At 46.3% G+C, this 17,135-nt stretch overlaps 1 protein-coding gene across 2 annotated transcripts in view; it reads left to right on the forward strand.

Annotated features, from left to right (window-relative positions):
• LOC142572059 (protein 5NUC-like) overlaps positions 1–17,135 on the forward strand; it is a 93,117-nt gene that overhangs the window by 23,803 nt on the left and 52,179 nt on the right. The window contains exon 1 of one of the 2 annotated variants that reach the window (XM_075680878.1): positions 9,148–9,290. The exons of the other annotated variant lie outside the window; for it this stretch is intronic. The gene's annotated coding sequence lies outside the window, so the exon portion shown is untranslated. Of the gene's footprint in view, positions 1–9,147; positions 9,291–17,135 lie in introns of those variants that run through there. 2 annotated transcript variants of the gene reach the window in all.

Raw genomic sequence — 17,135 nt, forward strand, 5'->3', positions numbered from 1 at the left:
ACTCTCCTTTCCACTTTTTTTTTTCATTTCGGTGCCCCCGCCCCACAAAAGAAAAAAAAGTACATTGTTGCGGCGCAGCGAATTGTCGCATGGTGACAACTTGTTACTTCTTCTTTTGCGGAAAGTAATCGGCCACGGCACGCTTCAGTTGCCGGATACTATTATTTATATTATTGCGATAGCAATTATATAAACACTCCAGGCGCATTCCTGCTGTCGCCCTCATGTTTCGTATGAAGTCTAAGGGCGATAACGTCGTGACTGCGCGCCGCATGCTGTAGGTGCGAGTGAAAGAGTAGGGGGAGGGGTAGAATGGATGAGCCGACGATGGTGGCTCAGTCTTGAGTGCGCAAAGGAGAAAAGCAGGGAGCAAGTGCGCCGCCTTCCGTCGCGCACTATACATCGAGGGGAGTGGATGGAATGGGGGTGGGATCTAGGATTCTGCGAATCTGTGATTGGGCAACATGTTTTTTGCCTTGTTTGACGCGTTATATGCAGTGAATTTAAAGCGAGAGCTTTCCTGGCCGCGAACTTACGATTTCGCCGTGGCGGTGTTCTGAGGAAGCACATGTCGTCACAACGTGCGCTTCGCTGCGGATATTTCTCTCTCTCTCGCTCCCTAGTCACTACTGCGCATGCGCCACTGGTAGCACCGAGCCACAGGCGTGCCGCCACTGCGCAGCACCGCGCCTTTCTACCACCGCCCTTTGGTATGACGTCACACCGCGTTCCTCCTCGTTGCGCTCGCCTCCGCTCACTTCGCCACCTGCGTCGCATACCTGATAACATATCGGAGGATTCAAAGGAGAGCTCACGTGCGCCGCAACCCCAGTTGAGGCGGCAGTATGGACGGTGACAATTCTGATAAGCAGGAGGAGGCCAGGAATCGACATCGGAACGAGATGAAGAGTAAACGAATCGCCCAGGATACAGACGAACAGCGCGCCGAACGACTGGCTAAACGCCGCAACATAGCTAGGCAACCAGACTAACCTGGACTTGCAATCAAAATTAACCAAGGCTAACCATGCTATGCCTTAGGTTTCGATACGTATGTCCTGGCATAGCCGAACTAAGCCACTGCCAATTTTTTTTAAACACGGCGTGATTTATCCCCGTTTTAAAAGAAGCTAGGTAAAAACTCAAACATTCAAAAAGTCAGCAAAAGTTCAGCGTGAAGCAACTGGCAATAGTTCAATATTCGCGATACCACACATTAAATAGATCTGAAAACATGAACTCCGTGACATCTCGTTTAACGATATAGTGTGTCGCAAATAACCAACAAAATCAGTGCTTGCAAGGCTTAGCATCTTTAACACAGAACACGGTGCACTCGTACAGTTGTGCACTCGGCAAACAGAGCAGCACGGCAACAGGACGGCTAATGTTTGGTTGGTTGCATTCAAAACTTAAGATGCACTGTGGTCAAACCATACCGATACATGTGTAGGTCATGATCAACTTCGACTCATACCCGTGTAAACATTATCGAGTGCAACAAACACCGAGATGACTGAATGAACATGAAGTTTCCCGCAGAACGGCCGTGATCCCTTCCTGTCATCGCTCCCGCACATGAGGCCTCGCGCGGGCTGAGTAGAACTGTGTCATCGACGAGGTTTTGTAGGTATTTCACCGCCCCACCATACAATTGCTCTTCGACATGCCTTGAAGCTTTGGCCACCAGCAGACTTGTACACCATGCAGAAAAAAAGGTAACCGAATAAAATTAGAATTGATTCATTAAAAGTTTTACTCGATTACTGTTACCAATTACTACTCTACGAAAGTAACTGAGCAATTACTAATCGAAAGTAATCAATGACTTTAAGTTTACTTTCCGCTCTACGTTTATGAACGTTGCAAAATACATTAAGTAGAGCAAGTTGTCCTGGATCTTTCCATGCGCTCCCTTCAGCCCTTAATATGTTGTTTATCTGCCCTACTAATTGCTTTTGAAAATTTGCTTCTGTAATTTTCCTTCGTTTTCTTGTGAAGGCATTAGTCGGCGGCACTGGAAGCTCGCTTGATATGCGTGCCGGAGAGAAGGGCTGTATTGTAACGTGCGAAAACTTTGTTCATAAGATTACGCATGGTTACTCATTTCCGTGGTGTTCAGGTCTGGGTCCTTGGTGAATCTTAGCGATTCATTGTTGCTGAGGTTAGGGAAAGGTGCTCCCGATAAGGCCAGTGAAAAAGTGACAAATCGTCTATAGCGAATTCCCAGGAATCAACTCCGGAATAGTCATCGCTATCAAAGCATAGAAGCACTGTTTCAAGTTGTCGACCAATATCTCGTGGATCTCCACCCGGCGCCTTTCAATCGTTAGCCACCTAGACTTAAACGACTAATCGTAACGGACGCCAGCAAACGTTCGCGCTTCTTGAAAAGATAGTCAACTGTGCGATGTAATTTAATACAAAATGCATATTATTGAGCCCTCCTAATGCTGTTTGTGCCTTACTGCCGATAAATCTGGTATATCTTAATCACCTGCAGTGTACGTGTATAAAACAGATAGAAACAAACTGCAGAGAATTCTTGTGTATAAAAAAAATGTCACAGACTGCACTAAGCGAAGAAGAATTAAGCAGCAGCTATTATTGATTATAAATGCCACCTTAAAGGACATCCATCAGAGGGAGAGAGAAAATTACCGTAAGAAAAAACGGAAATGTCGGACTTCCAAGAGAGGTGTGCAAATCTGGAAGCCTGCCATGTTCAGGTGTTCGAGGCGTAGCTTGTGTATTACACTGATTGTGGGATGTTGGGAAGGTGACAGCCCATGCACGTATTTTCATGCCTTTCGATATTGTAGTCCCCGCCAAAGTTCGGTACTCAAAGCCGTGTTGCCTGTTATAGCAGATTTTTGCCAAAAATGTAGTTGGTCACATGTAATTATTTACCCGAATAGGTAATTGAATCGCAGTGAGCGTTACCGAGTGTACAAAGTAAGCGTTAATTTACAAAAATACGAAAACTCTGATTACACCTAATTAACTACATATAATTGGTTATGTACAATTGTAGCCACCACATACATGTGACGCACACTTGAAGCATGTGCTCACTAAACAAAGGTTAATGAAATAAAGAGAAAATGTGAACTATAATTCATTGCCAATATATAGCGGTAAATGCTAGAGAAACGCATTAGCATAAGGTCGCAGCTGTTTAGGGTTACGCAGCCGATGGTTCTTTAGCTGAGCTCTTTTTTCGCCAATCGTTTTGGGCCAGTTCAGGGCCTGCAATACACTATAAACAAAAAAAAAACGAATGTATCTTAACGGCCCATTTTAGTTAGAGCTGAATCGTACTGCATGAACAGCCTTGTGTGCTTCAGTTGCTCTCGCAAGTAAATTATGTCCCTGGCTAAAACATGAGAAGCATGCGCGTGTGGCTGGCTAGCTTCAGCGCGCGTCTTTAAACGGTGCACTCCGAGACCTATTATTTCTATTGAAATTCCCATCCCTTTTTCCTCTTTACAGCAAGTAGGCTGACAGATCCGAGTTAAACGATGATTTACTCCCGCTTTTTTTTACTTTGTTTTCTTTTACCCTACATTCTTAAGTCGCTAAAGTTTACTTTTGATGGATATAGCCGGGGGCCTTTTGGTAATCTCATCATTTATTTCTTAAAAAGCCGGATCACGCGTCAGCTCCCGCTCTTGTGGCAGAACCTGTGCAGTGTTTTGCAAACAGCTAGCTGTCATAACAAGAAAATACACGCAGCTTTAAGAAGTACACAATGACTTGAAAAAGAAAGTTGAGAAGCTCGGCAACCGCTTGACAACTTTTGAGAAGAGTGTCAAGTTTCTAAAGGAAGAGCAAATACAAATCCTGTCATGAACTAGTACCCATGCCGGTGTAAAACTTGTGGCTTTGCACATTGTCACGTACTGAGTATTTGCTTTAAAATAAATTGTGCAACGTGGTAGGTCTGCCACCAAATAACTTCCACTGTGTGCGTTGTATTTTTGTCTCTCCAAGATATACTTATCGTACATCAAATCAATGTCTTAGGGCTCCGGTTGCATGCGAGAGGCAGAAACCGTGATACCATCAATGCGGTAGAGAGCAGTACACGGCAAACACTAGACTGAACACTAAGGCTAATATTGAATAGAGCTTTTAAATGTGATAAACGCATTCCAGGATTTCTTCTGCCCGACTTTGGCCAATCCAATGCCTGGTTTTATGTACCTTCATGTGAATTTAATCCGTCATTATTTACGTGCTCTGAGTTTAGTCTAGGTAAGTGATCGGACTTTGTGTTTATTATAGCGCACATATGGGACTGGACTTTGTGTCGCTGTGTACTTTGGTTGACTTTCAGTTTTAGTTTGACATTAGTGTACTTACGCGACTGGACTTTGTGCTTTTATGATTTGGAGTTCACTTTCAGTTATAGTGTGTCATGAGTGTACTTATGTGACTGGAATTTGTGTTATGATTTCACTATTTCTATCATAATTTATTTTTTAATCCCTATGTGAAAAGGAGTAGCCGGCGCAAATTAAAGACATCGCCTAAATACCACATAATTAAAAAGAACAGAGTACAGTTTGGCGAGGCTCTTGCCCCATTATACAGTTGACAGCAGAGTACTGCAGACCATCAAAAATGTGCAACAGTTAAAAAGAAGAAATGCTTTTTTAATTTGTTTATCTATACGGGTACCTGCAGTGGCACAAAGGCATCATTTCAAGGGGAACATTTGTAGCGGAGAGCAATACACAAGGAAAAATTGCGCTGGAACGAAATCATTTTCAAGCAAAAAAAACATTAAATATATATATATATATATATATATTGCAGACATACACAGGCATATTCACATAGATCTACACACAGACATATGTACAACTTCTGTGCTAACACGCATGTGTGACTACAATGTAAGTGAACAAATGTTATGTACAGCACTAGTCGTGTAGCTGGCATAACTGACCAAATTGTCTTGTTGCATCATTTGGATTACACAAAGGATCAAACGCTTCCTTTGCGAGTTTATTAAGTACAATGGGCATAGCTTACGTTAATGATGGCTTATCGTAATTGGTTCGAGATGTACGGACATGATTTACGGCTTCTTTAGGGCTAATGGCACGGATGCTACTCTTTACATTCAGATCTCTCAGAGAAAACAGAATAGATTCGTTAGACTTCAGATACGACTTGTACCTCAAATTAAACAGTAGTTCTATAATAATCATCGGCTCTTTGATCGATTTGATTCTTTTCAATTTAGCCATTGGGTTTGTGCGAATGCGACACGAGAAGCATAGACTCCTTAAATGTACTGAATTCTTAAATGTTTAGAGTCATTAAAGCTATCGTGATACAGCTTTGCTTAGCGAGCAGAAGCAGCTGCTTTTGGTAGGACATGAATCGATTTGACAGCGGCATTTTCAGTATTCATATCGTGAATCTCAGGAGTCCTACTTTTGATCTGAGTGGGCACCGGTGTGATAAAAATGGCGGAGTTCTAGCTCTTCTCTACATACGCATGACCATGAACGGTGCCTGACTGAACGCACTGGGCGAAATCCTGCGTTCATACCCGCGTGCGTGTATCCTCTCTGAAGGCTATTTATTGGGGGCGAGCTCCACCACTGGAAGAGCTGGCACCGCCGTCGGCGTGACGTGGTATAAGGGATCACGTTGACACAACCGCCGCGTCGGCTGCTTCGGACGCGCCGAAAAAACTGTAAACGAAAGTTTAAAGTCCCACCTGCGCTGCAGTTCTGACTAAGTGGGGAGGACCAGTATATTTTAATGAAGAGAAAGGAGAAGAGGTCGGCCTGGAGAGCGCATTTCTAGCCTGGTACTCCTCACTGGAGTAAGGGGAAGTGGGAGATACAGGGAAAGGTAGGTGGCAGGTGATTTGGTTACGGTACAATGAGCTACTATATACACTTTGTCCAATATGCGGATGCCCGTTGGGAACACAATACACGCAAGAGTGATCATGTCCACACAATAAGTTATCGCGCAAACACATTTTGCCCTGTCTATACGTCTCACAGGTTCTAGAGGCGATCGTCTAAACCAGTCTCACGTATAAAGTTCAAGAGTGACTTTATGGCATGTTCGGCATGGTCAACTCTTCTCCGTGCGCCTAAGACCTTTCTTCCGAAAAGGTGCGAGAGTCAAAGCAGTCGACACTAGACTTAAGTGTTCTTCGCTCTGCCGCATATTGAGGGCACACGCAAAGTACGTGAGCTGTTGTCTCCGAAGTGGGACAGACGCTGCAGTCAGTTCTTGTCCAATATTGCGTAAGTATTGGTGAGTGTACGCCACACCGAGCCGTAATCGATGGATGAGTGTTTCCTGGCCCCTCCGCAACCGAAGTGGAAGCCTAAATCGCAAACCAGCGTCAAGTATGCGGAGGCGCTCTTGCTGATGTTTGGGGCTGTCCCATCGTCGCGCCATAGAGGTTTTGATTGAATTATGGAGCAAGGCTTTGATGTCATACCGGTAAAAATTAAGTTTTATAATCTTCCCGTCAGTGTGCACCATTCTTGCTTCTGCTTGAGCCTGTTCATTTCCAGTCATTCCACAATGGCGAGGATTCCACTGCAGCACGATAGTGTGCCCAAATTGAGGCGCGTCAGCAAGCAGAAACGCGATACCATAAACCAGAGGGCTATATAATGTGGCGAGGTTTTCCCGCTTCAGGTATGGGGGATCACGTGGACACATCGGCCGCGTCGGCCGCTTCCGAAGCGCCGAAGCAAGCTGTATACGAAAGTTTAAAGTACAACCTGCCCTGCGGTTCTGACTAAGTAGGGAGGTTTTCCCGTCTCAGGTGTGTGCTTGACAACACTTGAAAGCCCTATTATAGGTAGCGGCTGCCTTTGAAGGCATACAACATAGTAGGCTCGGTGCTCAGCGTTCGGTGCCGCAGTGCCAGAAGCACACAACGGAGCCCGGTGTCAGCCTCCACACGTACCCGCAGGACAAGCAGCTGCGTGAAGCTTACATCGCAAAGCTTAGAACCGACAAGCAGCCATCGGCTACAACTCGGGCGTGCAGCAAGCACTTCCGCAAGGAACATTTCTGATACGGCGTTCGGGCTGCGATGTTGGTGAGTGGCACAACGCACGAACCGAGAAGCTCGCCCGCGAGCGCTGCCCAGCTGATGTCATGAAGCTTTGGTCTATGAACTTGTTGATGCTGTATACTTGCAAGTTCACTGGAATGAAAAGGAAACGGTAAAAAGCCCATAAAAAAGGCATCGCATATAATCATGCTTGTGTAGTACAAAACAATGAAATGTGCTGGATTAAGAAAAAGAAGCACGGGTAATTGCTCGCGGAGAAGACCGATAAACATACAGTGCCACGCAAGTTGATAAATAATGGTGTTGGAACGTCCAAGACTTTAGGAGAAAAGAAGAAAAGATTGCATTGTCGCGATGGCACATCACAAGTCGCCGTAGGCGTCTAAGTCCCTAGTTATAACGAGATTATTTTTGAACAGCTCTGACAGTGTCCACGCAGCAATTGTTGCTTCTGTACTGTCAAATGCTCATATACAGCGGCCAAAAACTCGCAGCATGTTGCGAAAACGGGCTCGCAGAGAAATCGAAACATTGTGCACGGACATGCATGCACACGAGCAGTCGGTCACCACGAACCCATGTGATCCCTGCATTGAGGCTTCATTCTGTTATTCTTCATTTGATTATTCAGACAGCCCACTGTAAGAACATATTTCACATAGCTCGCTCTCAGCGATTGCCCACCTTTCGCGCAAGAAGCCGGTTCGGGCGACTCCATAGCGGCGACCGCGCGCAGTGTGCGTTTAGTCTACGTATTCGGTAAAGAAATTGTGTCTGTAAAACATTGTGTGTTTTCTGTTTGCCCAAGGTTATTATTTTGACAGTGGAAAAACTTCCTTCGTTTCAAGTGTACTCACAGAAATGTTCAGGTGGTCTCCCGTGGGGTGCTTTTATTGAGCGGCGACAGCCAAACTTATGAAGAGCGCACCGCGTTATCCTTGAGACTACTGTAGCGAGGCGCTTCCGACACATGGAGACTCCGCAAGTCCTCGCCCCTAATATTTTGCACACAATTCCTGCCAAGCGGCGTCAGCATTTTCTACTTGCACAAAACAGCCATATGGTGCCTCCAAGCAAGCACTGGTTTCCCACATTCGCTCCACAAGTAAAACGCTCGGTGCGTTGCATTGACGCTAAAGAAACCTGGGGGGGTCAAAAATAATCCGAAGCCCTGCCCTTCAGCGCCCGTCGAATGTCCTGCGTTGCTTTAGGATATCACCACATCAACGAATCAAGCGATCGATGGCAAAAAGTTTGAGTGTATATGTACGTACATATAATAATAATGAAGACGCGTTTGGTTCGGTCCTATGTACACTTGCTTCAACCACTCACTAGAGGTCAATGTTACTATCAATTGGTTTCGGATACTTTTCAGGCTCGCCATAATGAATTACGCGGAAGGAGGAGGAGGAGGAGAAACATTATTATTGCAGAAACCGTTGCGCGGTTTATTCCTGGGTGGTTCCCTCTGACAGGGCTCCACTGGCGATCGCGGCTCGCCGGGCCTGGTCGAGGGTCGCCAGTTGGCTTCCCAGGTCCAGTTCGGAGAGTCTCGCCTCCCAAGACCACATAGTGAGTGTGTGTGTTGTGACTCGTGGCGAAATTGCGTCGCCCGGACGGTCGGTGCATTCGTGTGTTATGTGCGCGAGTGTCGCTGTGTGGTTGCTACACCAGGGACATGTTCGGGACGTATAACTGTCTGGGTAGATTGTGTGTAGACGAGACAAGTGTGGGTATGTGTTAGTTTGCAAGCGGCGCCAGTCCCTTGCCTGGAGTTTATTGAGAGCTTTTGGCCCATCGATATCGATGAATACTGATCAAACAATCGGAAATGAGCCCTAAAACTTGAAATGCTTATTATTATGTGAAAACAATATAGTAGCCTCTTTTACTGATCTTTCCTCTTAAGGACGATCCCTTTCTTATTGGGTGTAGACGCGAGCGTCATTCAGTTTCCAACTAATATTTCTAAAGGGCGTTGGAGGGCATCGATCATCCAATGACCATGGGCTAAAGGACATGTCTACCTCTCCGGCAAGACGAAATCATACGGATGCCAGCTGTGTCATCATTCATGTTTCTGTCTTTTCAATAATCTCTTAAGCGATAAACGTGTCCCTTTGCAAATGCCGTCTATAGGCCAAGAACAAGTCCTTTCGAAAATCCATGGAAAGTATGAGTAGTACGTGTATTTTCCTACAGCTTGGCTACTGCTTTGGTAAGAATTTTTTGTGTCTTTATTGTACATTGCGGCGCAAACATTGTATAGTTGGGGGCCTCACAGCGTCATCGGCCCTGCCAGGCTGTACACGCCGATTGTTATACGAACGTCGAAACTGAGTCGCACTGGGCTCGGTCAGTGTTCGCGTGGCAGTCGCACTGGGCTCGGTCAGTGTTCGCGTGGCAGACGCGCAAGGAACGCTAAGTGCTGATAGCTCCTCTTCTATTGTGGAATATTTCAGATGTGCAACATGCGTGCAGCACTTACGGTGGTCGCGGCAGAAAGTTGCCTTTTTTTTCACTTAGCAAGCGCTATGCCATTTAAATCCCTCATAATGTTGCTACAGAATTGGTCACTGTTTCCGCTAGCATTTAAAACAACTTACTACAAAATATTTCTTGCATAGGGAAACGACTAGAGTTATGGTTGTTTAGGTGCCGTTAAACCCTTTGCCTAGCACAGCGGAGCAGGCGATACTTACACTAGCTAACCTCCCTGTCTTCACCTCTTTTTTGCACCTCCTTATTGCAGTAATTCTCACCAGTACTCAACGTCCCTTTAATAAAATTGTTACGGATGATGTATGTTTATCTAGAGATGAAGGCTAGCAGAGATGATATATCGGGAATATAGCTACTGAAATACAGCCGCTCGCCCCAAGGACAGTCGTGGTCTCCGTTTTCAACCCCTTTTCGCAGAAAAGTGGTTGAAGCACCTGTTTTCAACCCCTGTTTCGCAGAAGAATCCCACTGAAAGAATCTTTGTTCAGTGGCGGGATAATAGCATTTGAGAAACGCAATATGCGCAAGTTGGTTTTGCTAGACCGCAAACCTGTAGACATGAGGCGTACGACACCGCAAGTTGTGTCACTCAAATGTTCTGAAGCGGCGAATGGGTGAACATAATGCGACAAGGACTTGCAGCGAAAGCCGTGCCACCACTGAGTGTTGTTGTACCGCTGGTAGGATGGGTTTAAGGAAGGTACCTCTACGGTGATCCGTAATAAAGAAGGTAGAAAGGGCTTTAGTCAGTTGTTTCATGCTTCTCTGTGTTATAAGGTCTGCGGACGATACGGCCATTTTTCTGCGGACGATACGGCATTGAGTGTTGGAATTGTGCCCTGCATAGACGAAGCAACTCTTCTACAGAGTCGGTGACGAACTGCCGACGCACTTATGACTACGCGAAGTGGGCCATAGCGTAAGCAGTAATGCAAGCAGCACTGGATGAAGTTATTGCTGCGGTTTTTTCGTAGTGAGTAAAAAGTCAACAGACACTGACCCATCAGTTGTTTGATGACCGTAGAAAGGGCACAAGAGGTCGATACAACCTTGTTAAAAGGGTTGTGCGGAGGAATAAGTGGGTGGAGAAGGCTTGACAGATTGCTTTAAGGTCACTTGTGACGTTTGTTATTGATCACAGCTGACCACGTGTTGCTTTGTTGTGCGACGCATCTGTGGCCAATAAAGGTGCCTCTGGACAGACTGCAGCATGCTGGCTAATCCCAGTGTCCGGACGTCGGGCCATCATGCATGGCACGTAGCACGTCACTGCGTATACATTCCTGCATAACAAGGAGGAAGCGGGCTCCATTCCCAAAGTAATCTGTTTTATACAGCAGGCTGTCACCGATACATAACCGACCACTGGCATTGGGAATGTGGGCTGCAACAGAGCGAACCAGGTTACAGTGTCGTTGTAGTGTTAATGTTGGCAAAGGGTAACATCGGGAAGTTCAGGAGCAATAGCAGTCAAGCAGTCGTCTCTTCATCAGTGTGTGTCATTGCCAATGGTAAGCAAGAAAGGCAATCGGCGCCAATATGACGGCGGCCATTCCTGTAAACTGCGACAAAGTTATATTCTTGTAGCCGTAAAGCTCATTGTACCAGACGACCAGACCGATCCCGAAGACTTACAAGCCAGCATAAAGAATGATGGTCGGTGGCGATCTTTAATGGGCGACCAGTCACGAGACATTCTTGTTCCGTGACCGTGTAATTACCCTCAGAATTGCTGAGACAATGATTTGAATAAGAAATAACGTGTTCTGCATCATTTAGTCACTACCAGTGTCCACCAAGGTCATTGTAGACGCACCATTAATGAACACTTGCACTTTGTTTTGAAGCATCTAATGGACAGAGACAGCTGTGTCGTATCGTTTCCGGCGATCTCACCTCCACCACCTCCTTGCTCCATCGTGCCAGCAGCGAAAAGCAGAAGGCTGCCTTACCTCCCTGGTTCCGCTGTAGAGCCGACTATGCGGAGGGGGAGAGGGAGGGGTTCGTTTTCTTCATTGTTTTTGCAGCCAACGCCGCGGGCGTCTCTGGATACCTCCTAACATTACACGCACGAGCTGCGCATGCACCATCGATACCGTGAGAGCATGATGACGGCGGTGGTACTTACTGCGCTAAATAATCTCAGCTGACCATTTTGCTAAAGCAATAAAAGAAAAAAATCATGATATCATCCACGCAAACGTATACGTCATTCGCAATAATGACACGGATTCAATGTAAACTTAAGCAAGGGTGTCATCGACAGCACCAACTAAAGTTCAATATTTCCGGCGTCATCGTAAGTGCTGATGTATTGAAGGAGGGGAGTAGAAACAAGTGAACCACACAAACAATTTCCGCTTAATGCTGCAAAAACATCTGCGGGGGTTGGGGGGGATAGGGGGGTATTCTGTAAGAGTCCACCTAGTGGACTGTCCATTTCGGCCGCTGCTGAATGGCGAGGGCCGCTCCTCTCCTCCCCTCTTGTACAGCTGCATCCAATCAACAGAGGCTGAAATGTACAGTCCACTAGGTATACTCTTACAGAATACCCCCCCCCCCCTGAACCTTTTCGAAAGATCCTCGCTTTATAAATAGGAGTGCACTGTATAGATAACGGGTTTTGGAGGAATGACCATTAAACAGGCAGTCGTTTAATTAACCTCCAGCCCGAAAGCTACCTAAACCACCCTGGGGAATCTTGGCAGCGACCTTTAGTATCTGGAAACTAGTTCTTTTGGTCGACCACTTACCTCCTACCAGCACGGTATGGAGTACCACTGCACTGAGTAGGGTGTCGAGCCGAAACTTCCTTGTGCTCCATAATGAAAAAGTTTAATGAGTCGAACTGCTTTAAACTAGATGAAAACGGCATGTTAGACGTAGCGAGGTCGTTATTGGAGGACTGCTGAGCTGCGTAAAGATGAAGAGCTAGTGGCCATGTTTCTCGCAATTGCAGCACGGTTACAGGTGTTCCTCGTGCCAGAAACAGTGAAGCCAAGCCTACAGCTCGACGCCGCCTTCTGTACACTAGGACTGACCCTAGGACTTCTTGCCACTATCAAGCCTGCGCAACTTGGTCTCCGCAGAATGTTACACTTCTTGTGTAACTAGCAACAAATATATGTGTGCATACTGCACCGGAACCACATGAAATATGCACAATGTCTCGTATCGACTGTTATACAATCACTAGAAAGTTCAAAACCCGTACTATTTAATTAATTTCATTTCTTTTATTTCCACGCGTTTCGCCGAGGTACTTCTTACGTACTTATCTAAAAATCCACAGTTTTTGGTCATTTCAAAGCGACGGCTATCAATGTATACAGGGACGGTCACAGATACATAAACCTTTGTAAAAAAAAACCAGCACCACTGACTTTTAGCGAAGAAGCTCGCGGCCTGATGAAAACAATCTATACTGCCACTAAACCAAGGATGTATTCACTTGCATTGTACCTCCACAATGACGTCGGAAAAAGTTTCATTATATATATGTTTTGCACGCTTGTGAAAGATAACATCATTAGACGACGCTTTGATCTGCTCGTATCAAAAAGGTAGCTAGCAAGCGAAATTTTATCCATAATGAGGCCTTATATTTACGAGTGAGTAGGTTATAGTGCAGCTCAACCAATAATAGCATGCAAAGAATTCCAGCACGAGCAGCAAAGTAGGAATAATAAGATTGATGAGCTAACTTTTTATGTGAGCTCGTTGGATGTTGGTGATTAAAATAAAAAGTAACGTGATTTAAACCTGGAAGTGTCAGTCACAATCGAGCTGAACGTCCTCTAGCGCGTTTGTTTCATTCGCGATAGTATGATTTCTCTTTCGTTTAGTAGGAATTGGCTGCTGCCTTCTGCATCAATGAGGGTTAAAAATACATAGAAGGGTGATTTCATACATTGTGGGTGACGCATGCATAACTGAAAGATGTGAGAAACTTTCAGGATTTTTCAGGATGTGCGTGTGGGCCAGGAAATTTGCAGGTAGCTTGGCATATAGGATGTATCTGTCAAGCTCACCGCACTAAGCAATTTATTGGGAATGTGCCTTCGTCGGGAAATATTTCATGCTGTTCACTTTACCTTGCCGGCGACGTCATAGGCTTTCGAATAATGAAACCACATGCCACATGCGGCATCGAACCACGTGAGACTGGTATGCTGTATATCCACGGCCGGACTAGAGAGGCGCGCGGGCGTTCCTTCTTACAGCCTTCGCTATCCTCTTGGACCACGGTGTAATAATATTCTTACACCATGCTTTGGACATAATGGGAGCGTTTCTCCGCGGGTAACTTCACTAGTCGCCGTGTAATGGTGCAGCGACCCCCCTGTACTTCAGGGAGCTTCTTGCTGCTGCCGTTCGGACATCTTTTTCTGCGTCGTGTGTTCCTTGCGAAGTGCACCTTTCGACAGCGCGGATGCTGCTAGCCAGATGCGTTGTGATTAGTGCACCTGTGTGCGGACTTGCTCGTTGCTTTTGCGTTCTAAGGGACATGTTATGCAATGCGAAGCAATGAATCGGTCGTTCAGGACCGGCCAGCGAGGCTATGGTGTACTGTTGCTTGCCGCACTGTCACAGTCAAGTAGGACTCAAGGCATTTCTTTTCATCAGTTCCCCAGTGATGCAGAGCTGGTCACTAAGTGGCTGAAAAACATTTCAATGCAAAATTTGGTTGTGAACGGCAAGTCGGCGTCAACTGTCGTTTGTAGCCGGCATTACCTCTCCATTGACTACGTGCCTGGGTGCCGGATCAGGAAGCTTCTACCTGGTGCTGTGCCAGCCGCGTTCGAAGCGTACCCAAGTCACCTTGTGCCGAGTGCCAAAAAGCCTCGTAAGGAGCCCGCATCCAGATGTTCTGTCCCTCCTCCAAAACCAAGCAAGCGAAAAGCGGAGCCACAAGGTGCAGTTGACATTTCTGAATCGCCGGACGACTTCGCTGAGAAGAAACTTAGTGTCTGCACTCAAACGGCGAATAATGACGCCCAGCAAGTAATTGCGTATGTTTCGCTTATCGGTAGGCTTCGTAAACAAGCTGCGTACTACCGCTCAAAGTGTAGCAAACTCCAACAGCAGCTTGACGCTGAAAAGAAAGAAAGCGCTTTCTATCGCGAAAACAAGAGGCATTCTTCTGTCAAAAAAAATTACCTGTGGTTTTGCTCTGGTTAACCCTAGTTCAATTGGAAAAGCAAGAGCTGCATGGCTACGCTTGTGGTATTAGCTTGTGGTTGAGCGTTTGGTTTAGCTCTATTGTATAGACACGACAAAACACACTGTTCAGGTAACGACTAGGCTTTTACGACGCTTCTCGAGTCGTGCGGCGCGTTCTTCTGGCGTCTCTTGAGCGCGTTGTCTCTTCCTCGCTTCGTTCTGTCGTTGTTGCATGTCTTTCGCGCTCTCCATAACGACTAAATACACTGAGGGAAAACATATATATATATATATATATATATATATATATATATATATATACCCCGCGAGGCGACACTTCCTCTCCCTCTACCCCAGCAGTGCACATCCGGTGGAGCGAGCAGCGACGGCATCGGCGGCGGCGCCATCTGTTGGAGCGTGGCTGCGGCGTTGCTAGGCAACGGCGGCTCAAGGTCGTTCGTCGGCCACGGCATACGACGCGACGAGCCGAAATGGCTCGCTGGCTGGCATAGTAAAGCTTTCGCTTTAAAAGTTATTGCTGATTGTGAAAAGGTGAAAAAAGGCCATAGAAAGCTATATTTTTCTTTCATCAACAAAATAGGCGTAGGCAGAAGTGACCATACTACCCAGAGTAGATAATCATCGACTGTCTCGTGGGGTGCTTTCTTTCGCCTAAGGGATACTATCACGCCCGGACAACCCAGCTGCTGACGCTGCCAGCAAAGGGCACGCTGCCACGGTACATGGGAACAATCCAGACAACGACAGGGATGAGTGCTGCGAAGAGAGAGACTAGTTTTTGAAGTTCCCTACTCAGCTCTAAGCAGCACATTGTAACATTAATCATTGACGAGGTTAGCATCAAGCCGAAGTGAATATAGGATAGGAAATCGGACGCAGTTTGGCCTGAAGGACAAGCGTAGCTGTGACACACCAGGTGGCTCGAAAGAAACCCTTGCAAACAGGGTCCTGTGTTTGTGCTTCACGGCATCGCTACCTCTTACAGAATTCCCTCCTCATACTATTTTACTAAGCAACTTAGCGGGAAAGACCTCATTGCGTGGACTAAGGAAGTGATCAGCGCTGTTGAACGGTGTGGATTTTTGATTGTGCACATTGTGACCGACAATTATTCCGCCAATACTACAATGTTTAAGCTAATGGGAAGTGGCTGCCTGTCGACTATGGTGCAGCATCCACATGATTTCAGTTGGGTGATCTTCCTAAGGTTCGACCCATTCCACGCACTAAAAAACGTGCGGAACCAATTTCTTCAACGAGAGCTGACAGACGGGGTAAGGGACATCTCTGGCGTATTTGTCCAAAAGCTCTACGAGCACCAGAAAGATATGACAGTCAAACTGGCACGAAACTTAACCGAGACGCTTGTCTATCCTACGAAGTTGAAGATCAATGTCTTTCGGGCCGCGCAAATATTCTATCCACAAGTAATTGTAGCAATTGAGCACCTCCAAGAAAGCGCTGGCGTTGAGTCTGCCCTCTGCGTGCTCATCAAAGCAAATTCTACTATCCGCTTTATGAAGACAATCAAACGGTGGTTCGATATCCATGACACCGCGTATGCCGGAAGCAGCCAAAAGGCCACGATATCGAAGACAGACGGTGCTCGGTTGCTCTGATTTGCAAATTAGTTCACCAGCTACATAGAATGCACCCAGAAAACCTCGAAAGTACGAGGAAAAGATGGTTTAACTTGTGACAAAGTTGTCGTCTTGCACTTTACGACGAAGTCTACAGTCAAAAACCACACGTTTTCTTCTGCGCAATGGTGCTAACAGCGTCTTACGAGGAAGCTGAACAGTGACCCTATTGAGGTCATCTTTGACAGAATAAGGTACATGTTCGGAGGCATTGGCATGTTTGACGCAAGGGCAGTGACGACTGCGTTTGATCACATCATCAAGCCTGAGGCCTCAATTGGCAAGGAAGTCGCAATACCTTGTGTTGATGCTGAAGAGCTGGCTGCAGCTCTACCACAATCTGTGAGTGACGAGTTCAATGAACTTATGGAATATCCAGTCATCCCATCAACTTATGTCACGTACTCTGGTTTGGCTCATATCGACGGATACATCGCCTAGCTAATAGGTAAATTTTGGCGTGACGCTTCTTCCATTTTCCTCGAAACGAGTGAGAGAAGTGGTCCTCTGTACACGCTTTTACAAAGCCAAGATTTCAGCAGGCTGCACTATTGAAAAGCAGAGTTTGTGGCACTGTTGGACAAAACTGTCTGCTTTTATCAGAGAGCTGTCGTGCACCTTCCACGCTCAAATTTGCTGGAAGTACTGCAAATTATCATTCAATCACATCGCGAAAACTCGCCGCTGCTATGTTGTCCGGAAGGCGTTGACAACAGCCACGCGATAAGGCATGCTGG

Source organism: Dermacentor variabilis, chromosome 2, assembly GCF_050947875.1.
Source record: "Dermacentor variabilis isolate Ectoservices chromosome 2, ASM5094787v1, whole genome shotgun sequence".
Classification (NCBI taxonomy): domain Eukaryota; kingdom Metazoa; phylum Arthropoda; class Arachnida; order Ixodida; family Ixodidae; genus Dermacentor; species Dermacentor variabilis.